Genomic DNA, 11,199 nt, shown 5'->3' with positions numbered 1-11,199 from the left:
AAATTGACGTGGAATGACCCTCGTCGATCCTCGCGTAGGTAAATTCAAGGTGTCTACTACACATAAAATCCAGACAGGTAAACTCGTGCTTTTTTTGTACTCCTAAAATGAAATTTCGTACCGCGTCAATGTCGTTAAATATAACCATAGCCCCCCTCAAAAAAATTCAATCTTCAGTGTCCACAGATTTTTAAAATATTCTAAATGAGAGATTTTTTAAATATTTTCCTCAATGACAGTGTACACAAGATTCAGTAGCATAGCCAGGATTTTACCATGGAGGGGACAAAACCAGATTTTTAGGCATGAAAAATCAAAATTTGTGTCAATTTTTCGAAAATTCTCCATAATGTATGATTATTTCAGGAAAATGAAGGCAATATTATTCGGTCTCTCCCCTTGGCTACGCCACTGTTAGATTTCAGGATTCAATCCCGTTTCTCCACCTCTCTGTGCCTCGCGTTAGGTTATCGCGTCTCTAATTTGCAAATGAAAAAAATGAAAAAAATAAAAAAAATAACTGATAACAGAAATGTGACAAGTACCTAGATATAGGTATGTACATAATTTGGTGATGAATTTCATTTCCAGATAGAGAGAAAAACGTGCAGGTGATTCATTGGAAGTTGACATCGAAATTTAGCTGAGGGAAAAAAACACTCATCTTTGATTAGTAACGTCTAACGTTACATGAGTTATTTGGTATCACGATAGCGAAATCGTTTCATCAGTTGAGTTTATACCTCAAAAGTTACTCTTAGTCACTGTGTTTGTGAAAAAAGTTATTCTGTTTTCTGCGAATGCATAATTTCATCAATTGAAATCTACTAAAGGTAAGTGAAAGAATTCACAAAGACTTCGCGCTTTTTTTGCTTTTCTATTTTTTGCTGATTAACGGCGAGTCACTTACGGCACAAGAGTAAGAAATTTTGTATTTTGTTTCCAAAATTTTTCAAAAAAATGTCTAAAAATGTCAAAAAACGATGGCTGGGCAACTACAACTTGGAAAAGTTGCTTTTTAGGTTACATTTAAACTACACACGCACAGATCTCGAAGGTCATTTTCAATACGAGTGCGAAAAAATGAATATTTTGGTACAAAACGTTTTTTAAAAAATTCCCTAAAATCTTGAAATAAGTATTGAACAACTGCAACACTGAGAATTTCCTTTCGAGGGCAGAAGGCTACCAATACTTTTGACGTGGGTGTGGGTAAGAAAAATATAATTTTTTGAGAACAAAAAAAAATATACTTATTATGTATTTCTTACTGCGATGTTTGCTGTTCGCCAAAATGAAAAGTGAACGTTGACATTCACAATCATGTAACATACATTGTACTAGGCTACTAATTAACCTATACCTTATTTCATTGAAACCAGATTTTCACATGGCAGGTGGACTGGAGGAAGTTCTGGTGATCGTGTTCCTCATTGTCCTATGGATATCCTCGTCAATCAGCGTAATCTTCCATTTGTACAAGTTTTACAACTCTCCAACACCTAAAAGCCTACCAGCATGGACTACTTCTTTTTACTGTTGTTTTCTACTGCTGATCTACATTTTAACAGTATATATGGATGTATTCATTATCATGCAAAGGGCAATGCTGACGGCGGAATCCATCAAATTCATAATCGTTTTCGATATACTGCTGACATTTTACAATACCGCCGTCCATTCTGAAAAGCCTTCTTCGGTTATTCCAAATAAGAAATTGGTTTACTACCTCTTCAGCACGAGTATTCCAGTTCTTTACTCGATTGTTTTTTTCATATCAATTGGAGAAAGAAATCCGCGTGACATTTTGTTTGGACCATTCGCCATCGCCAAGATTATTCGTGTCGTCGAATATGGAGTTATTATTGGCACATTTTGGTATATCAGATTGATTAGTAAGAGTACAAACGGACTATGGGAAAAATACGGCGTACATTTGCGTATTCTTATCATTATTGGAGGATCGTCTATTGTGATCGACATTCTAGATGCCTGGTTCATGATGCACCGCAACGATTGCGAATTTAAACGACACAGAATTAACAACTGTGCTGACCCATATTGTTGGGAATATTTTCTAGAAGGATTCACCATTGGGTTATTCGCATTGGAAAAAAATACATTTTGAGCATCTGCAACCCAATTGAATTAGCAATCAATGCAATGCATTGCTAATGGAATATAATGGGTAAGAATTTATCCTCACGAAAATCACATTAATCTATGATTATAATAAGCATGTAGGCTATAGGCATTATTACCTACAATGTATTATTCTTATAAAAATACAGATCTCTTCACGTATGTAAATTATTCCGTTCTTATTCAAATAGTGAGGGGTTTTTGTTAGAAATAATTTGAAATTCTTTTAATATTTTTCTTGAGAATTTTTAAAAATAAGGTAAAGTACCAGTTGTAGATAGGGGTTTTCAAATGAATTTTTTGGGCCCAATTTTGAACCTTTTCTCAATCTGATGGTTTGTACGTGTAAAGTGAAGCTTTCTGCACAAAATAAGTATATGAAAAACAAATTTTTTTATTGAAACTTCTATCTTACAGAGCCATTCTACAAATCCTCAAATTATCTGTAACTGAACTTCAGGCTCAGTTACGGATAATTCAACCAATTCTTACAGAAAAAAATACACGCGGTGAATACACCCTAAACTATCATACTAGGTAACTTGTCCAAACAGAAAACATTTTTTTGGTTCCAAGTTCTTTGAAAAAAAGTACCAATTGAGGATAGAATAATCCATATTGGTCCAGTAGTTCATGCTCAATGGACCAACAGTCCATTACCTTATGGACTACAGTCCATGAGTAAAATTTGTGTGAAAATCTGTATTTTTCAGTGGAATTTCCAGAAAAAATTTCGATTTTGGCGAATGCTAGTCTGGACTACAGCTTCAGAGTATAGTCAGATAGTCCATAAGACTGCATCAGGCTACAGTAGAGTGGACTAGCATTCGCCAAACTTGTAATTTTCATACAAAAATACACATTTTCACGCCAATTCTTACCCCTTCCCCACACTTGATTGCATCAGAAAAAATTATTTTGAAAAATTACAACCAAAACTACCAAACCAAAAGAGATTTAAAAAATATATACATACAAAAAGAAATGAATGTAAAATATACATAAAATAAAAATAAATCAAAATTACTCATAAGCAAAGTAAAAAATAAATGAAAAATTTACACACAAAAACCACTTTTCATCTACAATTATTTCAGGCCAATCAAATTTCTTCGAGTACATCTATCTAAATTAAAAAAAAAAAAAAAATGTTGAACTAAAAATGTGGCGATTATTGTTAAAATAAGAGTTGATCATTGTGTCAGAAATTCAATTCTGTACAAAAAAGGTTTTCAACTCATTTTTGATATTTTCAATTCATTTACATTTTTCAAATTGACGTATCTCCAGTAATTTTAACTAAGTATACCAAAAAACGAGAAGAGAACCTTTTTTGGTAGAAAATTGAATTTCATACCCAACGATAATCTCATTTTTAAAAATATCTTCAAAATTGGAATATTTGAGAATGTTTTCAACAAAAATCAAATTCACAACGATAATCTCATTTTAAAAAATATCTTCAAAATTGAGCAAAAAATTTGAAACAATCAAAAATTGAAATTAATTTTTTCTTTTATTCAATTTTTAACCATACAGATCACCTTTTAATTATGGATTTATTGTAAAAATGAGGATATCATTATGTAGGAAATGTAATGCTCTACAAGATAGGTCCCTTGCATATTTTGATAACTTTGAAATTACAAGAGTTACATAGATTTGAACGAGTAGAAGTCATTTTTTTTTATTGAAGGGGTTAGAAATTAAAAAGAAATAATTTCAAAGCCATGTACGAGGGTGGTTCACAAAAAAAGTTTAACGTGTCGATTAAACAGTGAAGGAGAGGTCAAAAATAAAAAACAAGCACATTTTTGTAAAATTCAGAGTATGTTCTATTTTTCTACTTCGTCGCCGTTTCGATCAATACATTTCTGATATCGTTGACGGAGCTTTGAAATTCCGACGCCGAAATTTTTTGCGTCCAGTTTTTTGAAGTATTTTGTCACTGCAATTGTGATGTCATCTACGGTTGCGAATTGTTGACCACCAAAGGCTTCCTTGAGGGTGGGGAAAAGGTGGTAATTGCTGGGAGCAAGGTCAGGTGATGAGGTGAGTAGGGAGGATGACCAAACACTTCCCACTTGAATTTCGCCAATTTCTCCAGCGTGACATGCGCGGTATGTGGACGCGCATTATCGTGAATGAAAAAAACTTTTCGGCTGAGCAGACCGGGTCTTTTGTTCTTTATAGCAGTTCTCAAGCGGTCTAGTACGTCACAACAGTAGGCAGCGTTGATAGTTTTACCTTTTTCAAGATAATCAATTAACAAAATGCCATCCTGGTCCCAAAATACCGTTGCTAAAACTTTACACGACGAGAAGATGGTCTTGCATTTTTTGGGAGCACGTTCGCCTTTTTTGATCCATTCCATGGACAATCGTTTTGATTTTGGTGTATAGTGATAAACCCACATCCAGTCGCCGGTGACCACATGAGCAAACAATGCTTCTCCCTCCCTCAAATACGATTCCATGAACGAGTGAGCAGCTACCAAGCGCTGTTGTTTGTGTTCGCTAGAGAGAAGCCGAGGTACCCAGCGCGCGCTCACTTTACGCATCTTCAGGTGATTGTGAATGAGTTTTGATACCAATGTACGACCGCATTCCCCCTTGCAAAGTAGTCTTTCACATATTTTGTTCAAAGTGTACCGAGAATCCTCTTGGATCAGCTGTTTAACGAGCCAAGCATTGACTTTGTTCACAGCAGTTGCCGGGCATCCTTGGCGCGCTTTATCTTCCACCTTTTCACGGTCATTTGAGAACGATGTATGCCAACGCGTGACCAGCATTAGAAGGCTCATAGTTTTTTCTCCGTAAACCGCACTTAATTCTCGATGTATTTCAGTGGCTGTCATTTTTTTTGCAGTTAAAAATTGTATCACCCCGCGCACTGCTAACTTGGATGGGTTTTTTATCAGCACTCTCATTTTAACACGCTGCAAAACACGCACAAAACATCCGACCGCATTCAACGACACACGAAACTGTTCAGTATACTTGAAAGATTACCCTCCTTGTATCTCACATAATTTTAATGTTATCAAAATATCCAAGGGACTTATTTAGTATAGCATTAAATTATAAATTTCCTACACAATAATAGCCTAATTGAGCAAATGTTTGAAATAATCAAAAATTGAAATTAATTTTTTCTTTTCAAGTACATAGATCACTACTCACTTTTGAATTTATCATAAAATAAATATTCACAAATATTCACAGCAAAACATTGTCTGCAAATGTTTGCAAATACCTATTCATGAATTTGTGCATATTCATTCACAGCAAAAATAAAAATTCACAGCACTACATAATATTATAAATATAAACATGATAAAAACTTACCATAAAAATGTAATTTTGATTAAAAAATGGATCTCAACAGCAAATATGGTGAGATAAATCTCAACAGCAGCTTGAATATGTGATTATCTGATCAATATTTAAGCTGCTAAAAATCTCAACAAACATCCACTGCAAACTCAAATAACTAAATAAACCATTTCATAGTTTACTTGGAAAACTAACCACCAGAGATCTATATGTATACCCCTCACTCCTCTCCTTTGGGCAAGAAGAAACACTTGCAAATCATCCCCAATAGTAAAAGAAAGTCTAGACATGAAAGTTTAGATAAGTGTTCCTTTCAGTAGTAGGTATGTATGACACAATAGAGCAAAAGATGTTGAGTGTGAAAATATCAATCAACTCCCCAAAGCCTGGCCAGGATAATGATTTTTCAAATTTGAATTTCTTTATGCCAAAGTCTAGTTAGTGCAAGGTAATAATTTATAAAGTTTGATTTTTTCACAGTAATAGGTAGGTACTATGAAAAAATAAAGGATGCACTACAGTCTAGTCATGAATGAAAATGCAAACTACCAATTTATAACGATTTCAAAATGTACAAAAATGCTGGTGCAGAGGATAATAATTTATTAAGTTGAAATTATTTTCCCGCAGCAATAACTATAGTGAAAAAAATCAAGGATGATGTGTCACGCTGAAGTCTAGTCATGTGAGCTCATTTTTTACACTCTCCTGACCAAATTGCAGTTTGCAGCAATTTGTTGCTACAATGTCAGATCAACTCCCATTGCAGGCATATTGAAGCACTCAGTGAGCTGAAATTTTTACCACATGAGTATTGAACCTTTACAAAGACATGGTAGAAATTTCAGTTTAATCCACTTAGCGAGGCATTTTTTACACACGTTTTTCCAAGACATCAATCATCCACCCATTCAGTTTTTGTTTTCACCAAGTTTGTCATTATTTTTGTGCGAAAAAAGAATCCTAGCAGAAGAACGGTTTGACAAAGAGGGTTGAAAAATTTTTATGGTGGGGAAGTACAATGGTACACTACTACTCCACCAAGTTTCAGTTCCATACATCCTATGGTTCCTGCGTGACACGTGTTTGAGTTGACTTGAAAAAATTATGGTTTTTTGACATGTTTTGTGTTTTTTTTTCGAAATAATGTGTGAGTACAAGCAAGAAAAAAAATATCACTACGATTACCCATTCATCATGTTTGTTGGACAACAGTTTGCTGCATTTGTTTTTAAAAATATATGATTTTTCCATTTTCTATGACTGTTTTAATAAAACTGAATTGGTAAAAAATTGATTTGTCTGAAAACTTTACTTTCTTTCTCTTCTTTTTTCCCCTCTCACCTAAACAGTCTAACAACATGGTCTGTATGTTTTCTTTGAATAATACTGCTACAGAAATGAAATCAACCAGTCTTATATACTCATGTGATCAAGCAAGGGGGAGGGGGTAGAATTGACATGAAAATTACAAGTTTTCTGAATGCTAGTCCACTCTACTGTGGACTAGGTAATCCAGAGTAGGCTGGTGCAGTCTTATGGACTATCTGACTATAGTCTGAAGCTGTAGTCCAGACTGAATGGGTTATTAGATTTTATATGTTTTAGAAAACTGTCTTCAAAAGGGCCAAAATGACATTCGGCATTTATGCCCTTTTTCTGGGATCTTCTATCAAAATAAAAAAAAAAGTTGAAGCGTATTTTTATACTTCTGAGGAAAGAACATCAGAAATGAGTAATTTTTATTATCAAATCTCTCCAACGAAATAATTGCTGGTAGGTATGATGAATTTCGGACGCACTCAAAGCGGTCGTTCCCCTAATAGTTTCACCATTTCATTTATGACGCATTTCTCTTACATTCTATCAAATAATTCGTCAAAATAAACATACAGTACTTATGATGTTCCATAATTATGACTTGCTTCAAATGCTGTTGAAATTTTACGTTCCTATAATTTCAACTGAACGCTTTATTGAGTGAAAAAAAAAACTGGTTTTTTGTTTTTCTTACGAGGAATCAAGGAGAATATTTGTCAAATTCATATCAGTGAGTGAATAATTATTCTAAGTGCATGTACGCTTCTTTTTTTCTTTTGATTCACTGTTGATCGTTGATCACAAATAACTGTCGGTATAGGTACCTATGTTACATAATTATATTTCGCAGGAAACCTCTAACATTCATCTCATTCAAATCAGGATCGTGAAAAACCGAAAAACAAAAACAAAAAAAAACAGCATAGACATTAAACACCTAATGAATATCATATGCTTTGCGACAAACTTACTCTCCACAATCTGCGTACTCATTCATTTCTACAAGTTTTCCAGAACTACATCTCGACAAAGTCTAACTTCAAACTACCTCACTTTTTACTCATTTTTGCTACTGATGATCTACATTCCTACATTCGGATTTTTCTTTGTGATGCTGCTAGAGTTATCGACGAGTTATTGTCTGATTTTATTCAATATTATGTTACATTTTGAAGTGACGGCGACCTTTTTCAAACTCATTATCGCTTTAGATCTGTTCATTTGTTTTCGCCAAATTGCAATCTATTTACAAATACGTTCTTCGGATCCTCGAAATAAGAAATTCATCGTTTACGGCGCTGTCGGCATAATTTTTCCTTCATTTTTGACCGTGTGTAGGTTCATATTTTCAAATAACTTGCAGAACCCAACCATTTTCGATCCAAATAAAGTGATGAGAATTATTCGTATCGCTCGTTTGTTTTTAATAATGGGCACTATTTATTATATTATATCGGCTAGTATGAATAAAAAGGAAATGTGGTTGAAATACAGTCTACATATGCGCATCCTTACAATGCTTGGTGGGTACTCCGCTATGATAAGCGTGACAGAAATCGTTACAGCGATCATCAAGAATAATCATGGTACTATTTCAAATCCTCCAATGATCTTGTATTCGTATACACATTATTTCGGTTACCTCTTGGAGGGAATAATTATATGCATGGTATTCACATTCAGGAAACAAACATTTCAGAATTCCTCGACTAATATTCCAAATTCAGTGGACCCCTCCTCATCCTAACATGCGAGCAAAATGACTTAACCTATGAGCTCAAAATTCAACATTTTCTATCTCTGGATTGGATGATCCACAATTTTCAAATTTTTATAGAAAACAGTCATTAGGTATAAGTGTGTAGGTATGTAGACTTTTTTTTCAAAAAAGATCTCCCAAATATAGAGGGTTTTTGAGGAAGAGGAAGGGTGTTTGAAAATTTAAAATAATGAAAAAGGATATCCACCTCAATCATTTTTGGCAATAAAAGCTTGGCTGATAGAATGAAAAATTGAATCATTGGGTAAGTCGAGTGATTTGTGTGTTGATTGAATGTTGATCCACATTCCACAGAGAGAATTTCGGTGAAATGATGGACCTCCGTTACCAGGAATACATTTTTCCTTGTATTGTACCCAAGTATTTATTTACTTAATATTTATGACGTAATTTTAACAAATACCTATGATGTATTCGTATTTTATTATCATCTATCTTTAATTATGCACCTACTAAGTAATTATATTTGATTTTACCACAAAAATTGTACCTAGTCCTAGGTATAGTTTTTAGTTCTAACAAGGGAACCCCTTGAGGTATCACACTCCCATTCGAACGGGACCGCGATTTTTGGAAAGAGCATAGTCTAAACCCCCCAAAACCAAATTTTCAGCTGCCCAAGTTCATTATTCGATTTTTGGCAAATTTTTGAAAATTCAAAATTGACTGTTTTTGGCGATTTATGTTTTTTTTTCAAGTTTGTACTTGATCAATAAAAATGGTCAAAATAAGTCCCAAAACTAATATTAATTACCCAAATCCAAAGTTCACAATTTCCAGCCATTCTGGAGCCTCCAGCGCGATTTTTCAATTTCTCCAGAATTTTGAATTTGTTCCAGAAGGCGTGAATATGAAGTTGGACAGCTAAAAATGGAGTTGTATATTACACTCACCTGCTTAACAAGTTTTCCGCATTTGAGCCGATTTTGAGAGTGACACCTCAAAAGTGGGTTTTTGACCAGCTTTTTTCAAAATTAAAAAATCCAAAAAAATCAAAAGATAACTGTTTGTTTGGAAATTTTTGAAATTCACTCGAATCGCTGTATTTTATCCAAAACTAACCCCCCAAATCCATATTTCACAATTTCCAGCCATTCTGGAGCCTCCAGCGCGATTTTTCAATTTCTCCAGAATTTTCAATTTGCTCCAGAAGGCGTGAATATGAAGTTGGGGGGCTAAAAATCGAGTTGTATATTACACTCGACCTGTTTAATGAGTTTATCCGCATTTGAGCCGATTTTGAGATTGACACCTCAAGAGTGGTTTTTTGAGGTGTCACTCTCGCTCCAAAACGCCTGGAAATTGTGAAATTTGGATTTGGGGGGTTAGTTTTGGATAAAATACAGCGATTCGCGTGAATTTCGAAAATTTCTAAACAAACAGTTATCTTTTGATTTTTTGTATTTTTTCATTTTGAAAAAAGCTGGTCAAAAAGCCACTTTTGAGGTGTCACTCTCAAAATCGACTCAAATGTGGATAAACTCGTTAAACATTTCGAGTGTAATATACAACTCGATTTTTAGCTGCCCAACTTCATATTCACGCCTTCTGGAGCAAATTCAAAATTCTGGAGAAATTGAAAAATCGCGCTGGAGGCTCCAGAATGGCTGGAAATGGTGAAATTTGGATTTGGGTAATTAATATTAGTTTTGGGACTTATTTTGACCATTTTTATTGATCAAGTGCAAGCTTTTAAAAAAAAACATAAATCGCCAAAAACTGTCAATTTTGAATTTTCAAAAATTCGCCAAAAATCGAATAATGAACTTGGGCAGCTGAAAATTTGGTTTTGAGGGTTTTAGACTATGCCCTTTCCAAAAATCGCGGTCCCGTTCAAATCGTAGTGTGACACCTCAAGAAGTTCCCTTGTAAGCACAAGCGTGAAATGATCATTAAAAATGTTTCCATGTATTTATTATTAATTGAATAATATTATGTTATTAAATAGTTTATATTTTTTTGAACGTTACTTTTTTTTAGCAAGATAAAATAAAAACTTTAATAATCCAATTGTGCCTTCAGATCTTTCATTTGTTTCATACGTTAGGGTGGAAGTGTCAGAAAAATCGAAAATGTAACCAATAAGTATTTTATAGGTATTAAAAAAAAAACGTGGAAAAAAATAAACTAGAAAAACAGAAAACATTTTGTAATCAAAGAAACAATCTGGATTCAAGCAGGTAAATTTAGGGTGCCCACTAAAATACAGGACCCTAAATTTGTGCCTTTTTCGTTCTCTCAAAATGATATTTCGTACAGGGTCAAAGTCGTCAAATATATCCCCCCCACCCCCAAAATAAATCTTCAGTATCCCAAGATTTATAAAATATTCTAAATATGAGATTTTTTTGATATTTTTCTCCATGACGGTACAGAAGTCAGGATTTTACCAGATTTTTTGACATGAAAAATCAAAATTTGGGACAATTTTCCTAAAATTCTCCATAATGTACATGATTATTCCATGAAAATTAAGGCAAAATTACTCAGTCTCTCCCTCGGCTACGCCCTTCATAAGATTTCAGGATTCAACCCCTCTGCCCCGCGTTGGTTTTCGCTTCTCTCATTCGCAAAAAAAAAAAAAAAACTGATAACAGTGATAACAGTTGAAATGTAACAAGT

The 11,199-nt window shown here is 34.0% G+C and overlaps 1 long non-coding RNA gene across 1 annotated transcript; it reads left to right on the top strand.

Moving 5' to 3' along the window:
* Positions 1-292: 292 nt before the first annotated feature.
* On the top strand, positions 293-2,829 carry LOC135848461 (uncharacterized). Its single transcript, XR_010559351.1, has 2 exons — positions 293-833; positions 1,383-2,829. It is a non-coding gene; the product is annotated as an uncharacterized LOC135848461 (long non-coding RNA).
* The last annotated feature ends 8,370 nt before the right edge of the window (positions 2,830-11,199 follow it).

This window comes from Planococcus citri, chromosome 5 (genome assembly GCF_950023065.1).
Source record: "Planococcus citri chromosome 5, ihPlaCitr1.1, whole genome shotgun sequence".
Classification (NCBI taxonomy): Eukaryota; Metazoa; Arthropoda; class Insecta; order Hemiptera; family Pseudococcidae; genus Planococcus; species Planococcus citri.
The sequence above is the reverse complement of the archived record's forward strand: the minus strand, read 5'-3'. Positions and strand labels throughout refer to the sequence as shown.